This window comes from Capsicum annuum, chromosome 9 (genome assembly GCF_002878395.1).
Source record: "Capsicum annuum cultivar UCD-10X-F1 chromosome 9, UCD10Xv1.1, whole genome shotgun sequence".
Classification (NCBI taxonomy): domain Eukaryota; kingdom Viridiplantae; phylum Streptophyta; class Magnoliopsida; order Solanales; family Solanaceae; genus Capsicum; species Capsicum annuum.
Window position 1 is genome coordinate 177,740,387 of NC_061119.1, and position 11,325 is coordinate 177,751,711.

At 33.0% G+C, this 11,325-nt stretch overlaps 2 pseudogenes; both read left to right on the forward strand.

Moving 5' to 3' along the window:
- Positions 1 to 4,723, forward strand: part of LOC124887141 — a 29,164-nt pseudogene extending 24,441 nt beyond the window's left edge.
- Positions 4,724 to 6,194: 1,471 nt separating this feature from the next.
- Positions 6,195 to 7,865, forward strand: LOC107841279 (annotated as a pseudogene).
- The last annotated feature ends 3,460 nt before the right edge of the window (positions 7,866 to 11,325 follow it).

Below are 11,325 nucleotides of genomic sequence, written 5' to 3' on the forward strand. Positions count from 1 at the left end.
TTGCTTTTCTGCAAGACGCAGCGCAGGAACTTTGAAGGTAGGTTCATAACCTGCAGTAGGAGTAGGGCGCTGTGAGAGAAAGAATGATCTGGAAGATCCGCAGGCTGAGAAGGGCTCTTCTGCTATCGGTTGAAGATTGGTCAGCAAGCAATAATCTATAATATGTTAAAAAGTGTGAAGGGCTTTAGAAATGTCGTTTGAACTGTTTTACTTCATTAAAATATTTTTTTTTAGACAAAATCATCTTTTCACTATTTTTTCTAATATTTCAGGGTTGAAAATTAATTAAATATATTTATGGTAAATGATTTCTTTATTAGAATCAGAATTAGTGACAAGTAATATTTTTTTCATTAGTTTAATAATTTTAAATCAATTAAATTTTGTTTTAAGAAGATTTAAAAAATATATAAATCTTCATCTATATCTACATTTACATCTACATCTACATCTATATGTATAATATATAATCTATATCTACATTCAAGTCATTTTTTAGAGTCAAAATTTTTGCTTAGACAAGAATTATTTTCATCAAAATCAAAGTTTTGTGATCACTATTGTATTGTTTTATTGTAGTTTACAAGTCATAGATAAATATCGGTTGATTTTGAGGGAAATCTTATAAAAATGTTAAGTTTAATTATATTATTTTGATTTCTTTATTATCGTATTGTTTTATTTTAATATAGGTGGTAGATGAATGTTGGTCAGCTTTGAGAAATTTTTTTTAGGTAAAGATTATATTTAATTGTATTATTTTAATATCTCCATTAGTTTATTATTTTGTTGCAGTTTACAGGAGGTAGATGAATGTCGATCGGCTTTGAGATTTTTTTTTATAAAGGTTAGGTTTAATCATATAAATTCTCCATCTTTACATATTCAAAAGACGTTGAATTTAATTATTGTATTCATCTTTATTATTTAAATAAATTTTCTATTTAGTGTAATGTTTGAACTCATTAAAGTGAGGTACACGCGCGAGGCATGTATACCTAAACTAGTCTTCTAAGAAAATGAGCAGCTATTTCCTAATTGTAGATTTGTGTGTCGCTATGTTAGTACTTTTTTGTTAACTTTCCTAATTTTGTTTGGTTTCTTCCATTTCTATTTATTGAATCGGATCACAGACTTGGCCCATTTATGTAAAGATTGTTGGTTTTTTTTCTGAAAACGCTAAATGCCTGATTTTGACTAAAAAAAATTATTTACACATATCGATAGTAACATTGAACATAATAACTCGATATTTTTAAAATGTCAGATGGAATACAATTGTGTTTCTGCAAGGCAAAATCCTAATCTAGAGCTGGTAAACATAACCCGAAATAATTAGATCAAATCTTACTATATATATATATATATATATATATATATATATATATATATATATATATATATTTGTATATACATCTCAAAGATTTTTTGCATACATGCATACGCATTTTAAGTGAAAAACAAGTGGACCGATTAAACCCATAAAACCTGCCCTAAATTTATCTCTGCCTATATATATATATATATTACTGCTATATAGAAATGAGACTTTTAGGACGATCAAGGAAAAATCCATTAAGCTTAATATGCATGGCAAATATTAATATCAATAAAATATCTACTACCCGCAACATCACTCTGAAAACCTCCATTACACTTTCATTCTTCTTCTGTTTTCCCCTTTCTTCTACTGCTACAGTGAATAAAAATTTTATTTTAGGGAAGCAGTAGAAAGCTTATTGTATGGGAGAGGTAGTGGCCTGATTTTAGAAAATGTTTGTTAATGAGTCAAGATTATTTTATAAGAAGAAGGTTGAGAGGAGAATTTTTGAATGAGCAGTAGATTTATTTTCCTAATTTATTTGAAATTTGAGGGTAGTTTCATCTTCTTAAAGCTTCATCATTCACTTACGTGTCTGCTTCAACTTCAATTTATCTCTTCCACCGTTCTTCTACTATGAAAAAGTTACTAATGATTATTGCTAATTCTGGGCTGCACTGAACATGCTATTGGGGCATTATTAATTTATAATGGCGTCCATTGCACCGCCGATCACATTCTGAGTTTCTTACCTCAACTACCTGGATTTTTCAGAGTTTCGTATCTGAACTATCTTAATTTTTTTTTTTAGCTTCGTACCTCAACCTCAACTATTCGATTTTTCAAGTTTCCACCATGTCCACATCAGCAACATCTGTCACCGAAAAAATTATCGGAGAAGTTGTGAGTGAAATCACCGGTTTCGACACTGGCGTTTTGCAAAAGCATCGAAACAGATAGCATGGAAACAGTTACATTCAGGTCCATAGAATTCAGTTGTACCCATATGGAGAGATGCGTATTGTAATATAAAGCCTCCATTTTTGCAATCCTATTTGTATTTTGTAATTAATGGGTTTAGGTTATTCATGGAATGCCCTGATGAAGAAGTGTTCTCCAAATTCTCAATTATACACTATTTTTGTCTATTCGATTTGAACACCTCTTCAAATCTTTATTTATAGCATTTTGGTTTATTCTTCCCAGCTGTCTTGTCTATTGAAAAATTTGAATGCAGCTTACGAATTATATCAATGAATACTTGTCTTCTAGATGAGCTTATAAGTGAGATCCTCTATGCTTTCAAGTAGTTGAGGTGGTCTAGCATTTACTTGAGTGCTAACAATGTAGTGGGATGATATGTGTGGTTATTTATCTTTTCTTTTGACTTTGTAGGTACAACAGTTGTTACGTAGGAAGTCACTGTCTTGTAAGTTAGTAGGGAAAAGGTCAAGCTTATCATTGGAGGCATTCCTAAAAGACCATTATTTATCAGGATCCCCGGTGGTCATCAGAGATTCCATGGATTAATGGCCTGCTAAGAATAAGTGGAATGACATGAATTACCTTAGAAAGGTTGATGGCTTCCGTACGGTCCCCATTGAGGGGATTAATTTATTCATGTTGTTATTTTAATTTAGCTGAACTCTATATCTGTTGCATAGTCCAACCATATCAAAAAGGTAAGTCCTTTTTTTAAGCAACTGATTCAGAACACAAGTCCTTATAATCTGTTTTGTATATACAAGTATATAGAAATAAAATTGGAGATAGAATTACTTCATGCATTGATTGTATTAAAGTTGACATTGCTCACAAGAGACACTTTTTTAATATGAAACACTTATCTCATATTCTGTCAAGGACATGGAAAGCTAGCTACAATTTTGGACTGCGTAATCACATTGCGAGTGTAAAACCTGAGTTTGTGATTCTCTTTTCACTTGTGATGTGTATACATTTCAGATTTATCAATCAAGTCTTTATACCATTCAATGATTCTATTTTTTTTTTAAAGTATGACATATCTTTGTTTCTATGTGTGTTTTAGCTTATCTTTAGTTGTGAAACCTAGACTAGAATATATATAAAATTTATAGCTATTTTTCTATATTTCATCTTTTGAATTTGTTATTCTTCCTAGGGGGAACTTTAGCACAAGGTCTTTGACCGGATTGGAAAGAAAAACCTAGGGTGTTTTGTGAGTGTGTGTTTATGTTGGACTCATATAAATTGGTTTTGATAACTTGGTGGTGAGTCTATATATCTTGGGATAACTTTCACCAAAAGAGTCTGTCAATCCGTCCTTAATTAGTTTTGTCAGTCATGTACAGTTGAAAGTGCCATGATGTGGGACACAAGAGACAAAGAAAAGTAACCTTATCTCTACAAGGATGAAAATTTGAAGCATGTGTTAGTAGTTTCAGTTTCAGCTTTTACTTTCTTCTCAATTTACCAGTAGATTCTAAGTTCTAGGTTTTCTTAGGTTACTTGGTTAAGCTTTTGGAGTCTAAGTAGTTTGATTTATAATATTCTCTCCACATATAAGCATCTCAAATAAAATGGGACAAAGTAATTGTATGAGAGCAGTTTTCTATTTTTCCTGATTAAGAATGTAAAGTTAGAAATACACAAAGAAACAACCCCCTCCAAAAGGAAAGAAAAAGAAGAAGAAAAACCAGGACTTTGAAAGTTCACTTATCCTCATTAGTCATTGTGTACCTTTGTGTATTGAGGAATACTGGGAGAGACCTGCATATTCTACTTTTCACTCAAATCATGATATTGATTTTAACCATCGTCCAGGTTGGAAACAACTATTTGTGCCCAGAATGGAAGCAAGAGTTGATCACATTCGTTGAATTTCTCGAGAGAATTCGGTCCAATGATACTACCTCTGTGGAAACTATGTACTTATCCCAGCATCAATTATTTGATCAGGTAAGTTTTTTCTCTTTATTTATTTCTGTATATTTGTGTAAAACCTTTTACCTTGAACTTATTAGTTTGCAATTAGCGGCTTAGCTCTGTAGCTAAATGACAGATACAAGAGCTACGACAAGATATTGTTATTCCTGATTATTGTTTTGCTGGAGGTGGGGAGATCAGGACGCTTAATGCTTGGTTTGTTCCAGCCGGGATTGTAACACCTTTGCATCATGAACCTCACCATAATATACTTGCTCAAGTACAGCCATACAACAGACACATTTTTACAGTAAGCTAGACCAGAGCTTAATGAAAAGTTCAAATTAGATTAAACCATATGTGATTGCTGATTGAGTCTCTTTAAAGGGGAAAACTTTCTGTTACTGTGTGTCTGTTAATCGAGAAAATTCATTATGGAATATGGCCTTCATTGCTACTACTTTCTCCATTGGACTGTTACCTCACATGAAATAAGCCGCAGGAAAGTGACAAATTTTAATTCTTCTAAATTCTGTTAGCTCTTTCTCTACCTTTATGCTGGTCTCCTTTATCTTTCTCTTTGCCTCCTTTCTTTATGAAATATTCTTTTAATTAAGTTCTTAGAATTAGAATTGATTTGGCTCCAACTTTAGCTTCTCTTATCATCATTCTGTTCACAAAAATTGTTAGTTGGATAGAAAATGGCGTTGTTTTGTGGCTTGTGATTCCTCCTTAGAGCTTTCACTTCTTCATTTTCCTATTGACCAGTTGAACCTACTTACTTCATTGTTTTCTTTTCTTGCTTCATGTCCTATCATTTTTATGGGAGTTTTTCCGTATAGTGGACTTATCATTTTCTTCAAGTAAAATTGAGAGTTAAGCTAGTCAGATTTTACATTTTTGGGGTAAAGTTTGAGGTTGATTGCAAGATGAAGCTAAAGACCTTTGTTATGCATGGAGGTATTAGTCCCTTAGAGAAAAAGACACTATATTTTTATGAAGCAAGATACTTGGCACTGTTAGAGCAGGTACAACATATAAACTTTTTCATCTTCATTTGTGATGATCAAATCGATGAAGAAGCTAAGGATAATGGCTCAGTAATTTCCAACTTAACATTCTATAAACCCCAAATTAATCTGTGTATATACCCGTATAACTCATTTCTACTGGCCACGTAACTATATATATAGATAATAATAAGAAAAAAACTAGTTGTGGTCTTTCTATTTTAATGATTACTTTATAAACAATTATCTTACTATTTGATTACCTTTACAATGTTCTTGGATCCCACCTACGTTAGATCCTTGCAATTTTCTTTGCATGAAAGAGTTATTGGTGCAATATGTCAATTAAATATTGTTGGAAATTTGAGAAGAGTAGCAAATAAATGGAATATCCTCACAAACATTGTCTTTTTTTTTTTTTATGAATAGTGACTATCAAAACATTCTACCTTAACCACAATTAGTTTCTCCTACTCATTTTTGCAGTTTGTTTTTAATAAAATATCTTGATATTAATTTATGGTGAGACTCAACCACAATTTTTGGTACTATGTTAAATTGAGGTATATATACCTTATCATGTGTGAGTTCAAATTGGTAGTTAGAAGAGAGGTCATTTCTTACAAATTTTCATTTGTGTTGAACAACAGTTATCAAAATAAGGTGTCATTTCTTTAGTTGCAAGTTTATTTTAAGAGTTCTTCATGTTTCTTGTTGTATTTCAATTGATTGAAACTTTAGATTAACAATTGCATTACATATTGCTGACACTGCCACATGAAATAAAGATAGTCTCTCCTGAGGTAGCCAGAGGCGGATCCAGAATTTTGAGTTATGAGTTCTTTTTAGCTTATTGGGTTCTAGATAAATCATTTGTATATATTAACTGGATTTCCTAACACATATATAGAGTTTTGGCTGAAGCTACTGAATTCTGTCAAACCCATAACATACTTATGGAATCACAAAGGGGTACTATGATTGAACGCTCATTTGATTGTTACTCGACAGAGTTCCTAGAATCTCTTGATCAATTGCCTGGTTGTTTCACTATTACTGATCCTTACATTTCTAGTAACCCCATTGTGCACGCTTCATGGGGGTTCTTAGAAATGTTTGAATATTCAAAATATGAGGTAATTGGGAGGAATGGGAGAATATTTTAGGGTCCTAAGACTAATCAAAGATCAGTTTTAGAGGTCGGTGAGGCAATTCGAGAGGAGAGGAATATACAAATCAGTTTGTTGAATTATAGGAAAGATGGGACACCATTTTGGATGTTCTTTCATATGTGTCCTATTTTTCGACGAGAAGGATATGAGACTGATTCATTTATTGGGATTTCAAGTTTCAATTTTAAGGAGGCCAAAGACATCCAGAGTTGGACTAAATTTATGCCAAGATGGAGCTGGCTGTAGAGAGTCTGTGCTTAGGTGTTATAGAAGGGAAGTCTACTCCATAGCATGGAACGGGAGCTGCCTGTTACATTGGGTTCAAGCTTAGAATTCACAGGTACATTTTGATTGAAATATATCTTCTTGTTGATATATGTAAGATTTTCTCATTTTCCCTCTCATCACCATGATTGACTATCTGAAATGGTTTTGTAAACTCTGGTTTTTCATACAGGCAGCGTGGTTATAGAACCGATGCCAACTTACCTGACATGCCAATTGTCTTTGCAAGTGATACCTTTCTTAAATTAATAGGTATTTAGGATGTGTTAATTTATAACGAATTTTTTGTTTGTTAAATGGGAGGTACTCATCCTTGTTAAACTGATAGTTGTTAACTGGAATGTTTCTTTTCATCCCATTCTTGATAGGCTTTTCCAAAGATGAAGTTTTGGGCTACAACTGTAGATCTTTAAGCATGATAAACACAGATTCAAGCTCACAATTTTGGGTAATTTTCTCTTATAATTAGCTCTTATTTGCTCAAGTATGGTTTCATGTGATATAATTCCAAATTTTGATTTCTCTCTTTGCAGATGAAAGAATGCATCCAGAATGAATAACAACATACAGTATGCATGTATTACAGGTTGGCACCTGGCCCTGCAAGTTATTTATGTAGACACAGTGTTACTTTTATTGACTCAAGTCTCTTATTGTTAATTTGTTTTAGAAAAGACGAAACCTCATTTTGGCTTCACATTTCACCTGTACGGAATGCTTCAGGAAAGGTAATACTTAACAATAATTCACTGAATATCGTGTCATATCATCAGAATCTTCAAACGCCTATTTAAATTGAGCTTTTTCTTGCCATATTCCTTATGAGTGACTTATTTCTTTGAGGATTTCAGCCTATTCTTTTGATGTATCCATTTGAACATTTGAGATAGTCTAAGATGCTTCAAATGTGATATTGGTTCTCAGGCATCAAGAGAAACAGATGAAAATTATATCTTACTTTGCTTCAAGGCTAGGCTAGCAAATGATATTTTGTTATAATTGAATATCACCTATAGGTTGGATGAGTCCCAACACTCTCGAGATCTTCACTATGTTGCACAGGTTAAGAAATTGGAGATTGGTGCATTGGTCTTTATTAGTGGTGTAGTCTGTGTCAAAATTCTGAAATTTGAACAGGCGAGAACCCGACATGGTAATTCTCCTACATAGCTTCTAATAAATTTTTCTATCTAGAAAACCTGGTGGTAGATAGAATCACTTTAACCACTTTAAAGGACTTGGAATAATGAGTTTCTAGTAAATGACTCATTTTTGTATTGCCTATATATGTATGATACTATACTGTAACTGGTAAAATTGTTGCCATATGATCAGGAGGTCACGGGTTCAAGCCTTGGTAGCTTTAGTGCACCGGAATGCTCTCATTTTTGTGTACCGTAACAATTAAACACCTGAAAATGGAGTTGGACAAGGTACTTTCTACAGATAAAGATATATTTAGCCTTTTCCAATTATGTGCAACGTATATTTCTTCTAGGAAGTAACCAGAATCGTGACACTCTACATGTGTGGCCCGTTTCTTCCCAAGCCATTTTTTATTTTTCAATTCAATTGTTAGATACTAAAAAATAGTTTGGGAAGAAAATCTTTCAACCAAAGTTTGACGAAAAAGGGTACAAAGAGTCAAGAGATGTCAAAAGTAGGGTATGAAGCAAGGTACGCCAATTTTCACTGTCAATGTATAGCTAACTGATTGGAAAAAAAAGGGTATTCTACTTTGCGCTTTTATAAGTACTAGGTAGTTGCACCACCGAGTAAGTTATTTAATGGCATAGGGGATTATAAGTAGTATAGGATCTACTTCGTGTTTCTTGTAACAATCATTTGCCATAAACCCAACCTATCAGGCAGGGCAACTATTTATCATTATCAATGTACAGAGAAAATTTGCATTAGCTATTTATTGGTTGGTTTCTTCTTGATTTTGAAAGAAATTGTTGATTTTAGGAAGTAAACCAAAGTAATATCCAAAAAAAATTCTTATATATCTCTACTTCATTTGAGGTTGTGGTATGGACTACATACACTTTACCCTCTTCAGACCCCACTTGGTAGAAATACAATGGGTATGTTGTTGTTGTCAACAAACATGAAGTATAAAGTACTAATATTCTCCTGGCAATAGAAGCAGTAGAATTTTGCACTTTTTTGTTCTTCATGGTTGATTTTTAAATTATTTGGATGGCACATGAATAGGAACATCTTCCTCTCTCACTTTTAGTAATTTTACTTGCTAGAGACTCAGCTTTTCATATATTCCACTTTGGTTACTCCTGAAAATTTTAAGGAAATTAAAGTTAATAGAACATGTAGCTGTAGTACATTAAAATGAAACTAAGAGTGCTTATGAGTATTTATTTATAGTATTTATATTAAATAGTAATATTACAAGTACACTATTGCATTAGCTCCTGAGACCCCTATTCATGCTTGCGTGTATCATATGGATATAATCTTATACATTAGTTTCTGATATTAAGTCCAAAAATATTTCATAATAATATGCTTGTCAAGTATTATGATATTTCACTCAGAAGCTTGAAGTTCTCTTCTGATGCAGACTGGTCTTGTTTCTAATTATGATCTATTGGCTTTGGACTCTGTATCATGTATGACTTATAGTTTTGATCCAAGTTTGATATTGTTTGGAGTTACAAAAGATCCATTGATTTTACACCCATATTTTATTACGATCCTTTCAACAAGACATCAAACCTTTTTGGTTTTACACCCATATTTTATTAGGATCCTTTCAACAGGACATGAAACCTTTTGGCATCTGTGTTGTTCACTTTTTTCCTGCGATAAGAAAAATACCTATATTTTATTAGGATCCTTTCAAAAAGACGTGGAACCTTTTTAGTTTTGCACCCATATTTTATTAGGATCCTTTCAATAAGACATGGAACCTTTTGGCATCGGTGGTGTTCACTTTTTTCCTGCTATAAGGAAAATTGAAACTTTTTACTTATAACATATTATATATATCTATCTGAAGATTGATCATAATGTTTTAAGTTGGATTCTGAAGTTGTCCATTAGTTGGGAGTCCTCCTGCTCCTGGTAAAGCATTATTTTTAGAGGAGAATAAGTGTATCTCTTGCTCTTTCTCTTAGGTACCGGAGGATCTGATGCAAATATGTTGAAGAGTAGCTCATAGAAAACCTGTGGAAAAAGGAAACAACAAAAATAATTGTGTAGCTATTTTAAACATAAATCAAATGTCTTGGATTCATTATAGTTCTCTAATAGCACATGTCATTTATATGAATTACATATTGCACAAAGTATTAACCATAAAAAGGGGAAATAAAGGGTTTCACCTTACAAATTCACCTTCTCAAGAAGAAGGAAGATTATAATAAGTTAGGAAAACACATACTCAAAACAAAATGAACAATTAAAGTGAGAATTGTACTCAAAATTTTACAAGAAGAATCAGATTTGACAATCAATGTCTTCAAATGTGCAAAAAAAAAATTCCTGTTGCTCTACCTTTCCCTTTAAATTGCTAAAAGAGGACCTTAGATTGCAAGTACCACCTGAAAAATCTACAACATCAATTCATATGAGATATTTGGTTAGAACAAGATGCATGGGATAACTCATTCGGGATTAGTTATTGTAACACCCCGAATCTGGTACTCGGAATGCTACACGATGCTCACGACCCCAAAGGACCACAAGCTAACTCATAATTGATATCTGTACCTGTACACTATATAACATACTAAATATAATGCGGAAATGGATGCTGAAAGGCCATAAGGTTTAAAACTGCATGACTGATAAAATATAACATCTGAGTGAGGTGATAAATACCTAAAACTGAAATACTGTCTGAACATAATGTAGTCTGAAAAACCTCTAAAACATAATTGTCTGGATAAGGAGTTGATGGGAAATATCCCCAACTAACTCCAACTTATAAATTAATTAATGAGATAATAAATAAATAATCATGTCCTCGAATGATGAGGACTCACTACTAACTCTGACTGCTGAGACTGGAATACTACTGATGCTCTGGAGCTTGTGCGTCTGAACCTATGGTATAAGACACCATAGCGCAAATGCATCAGTACTTTGAATGTACTAGTATGCATGGAAGGTAGGCTGAATGCATGGGGTTCATATGCATGAACAATACTAGCTAACTGACTTATATGAACATGACAATACATGCATGAATACGTCATAACTATATCTAAGATCATGATAACATGAATTTACTGATAACTAACATGAATGATAACTGATATAACTGATGACATGAGCGGCTGTATCTGACAATCCTGAATTTGATGAAACTAGCTGAGTTCCGTACTGTTTTGAGTTGACTATATCTGACAGTCCTGAATTTTGTAGAAATATCTAAGTTCTATTATTGAGACTGAATGACTATATCTGACAGTCCTGATTCTGTAACTGAAACTGTAGGAAGTAGTTATCTAACTGGCATGCCCCTAATACGCCATTATGGATGCATTGGGGTCCAATCTGTAACCCCAATTGGAAGAGTGTCAATACCGCGCTACTGGTAAGAACAAGCTGTGAGTGACCCTCATATGATAGTGTCCCCAAAAGAAAATGGTGGGCCCCTCATCTG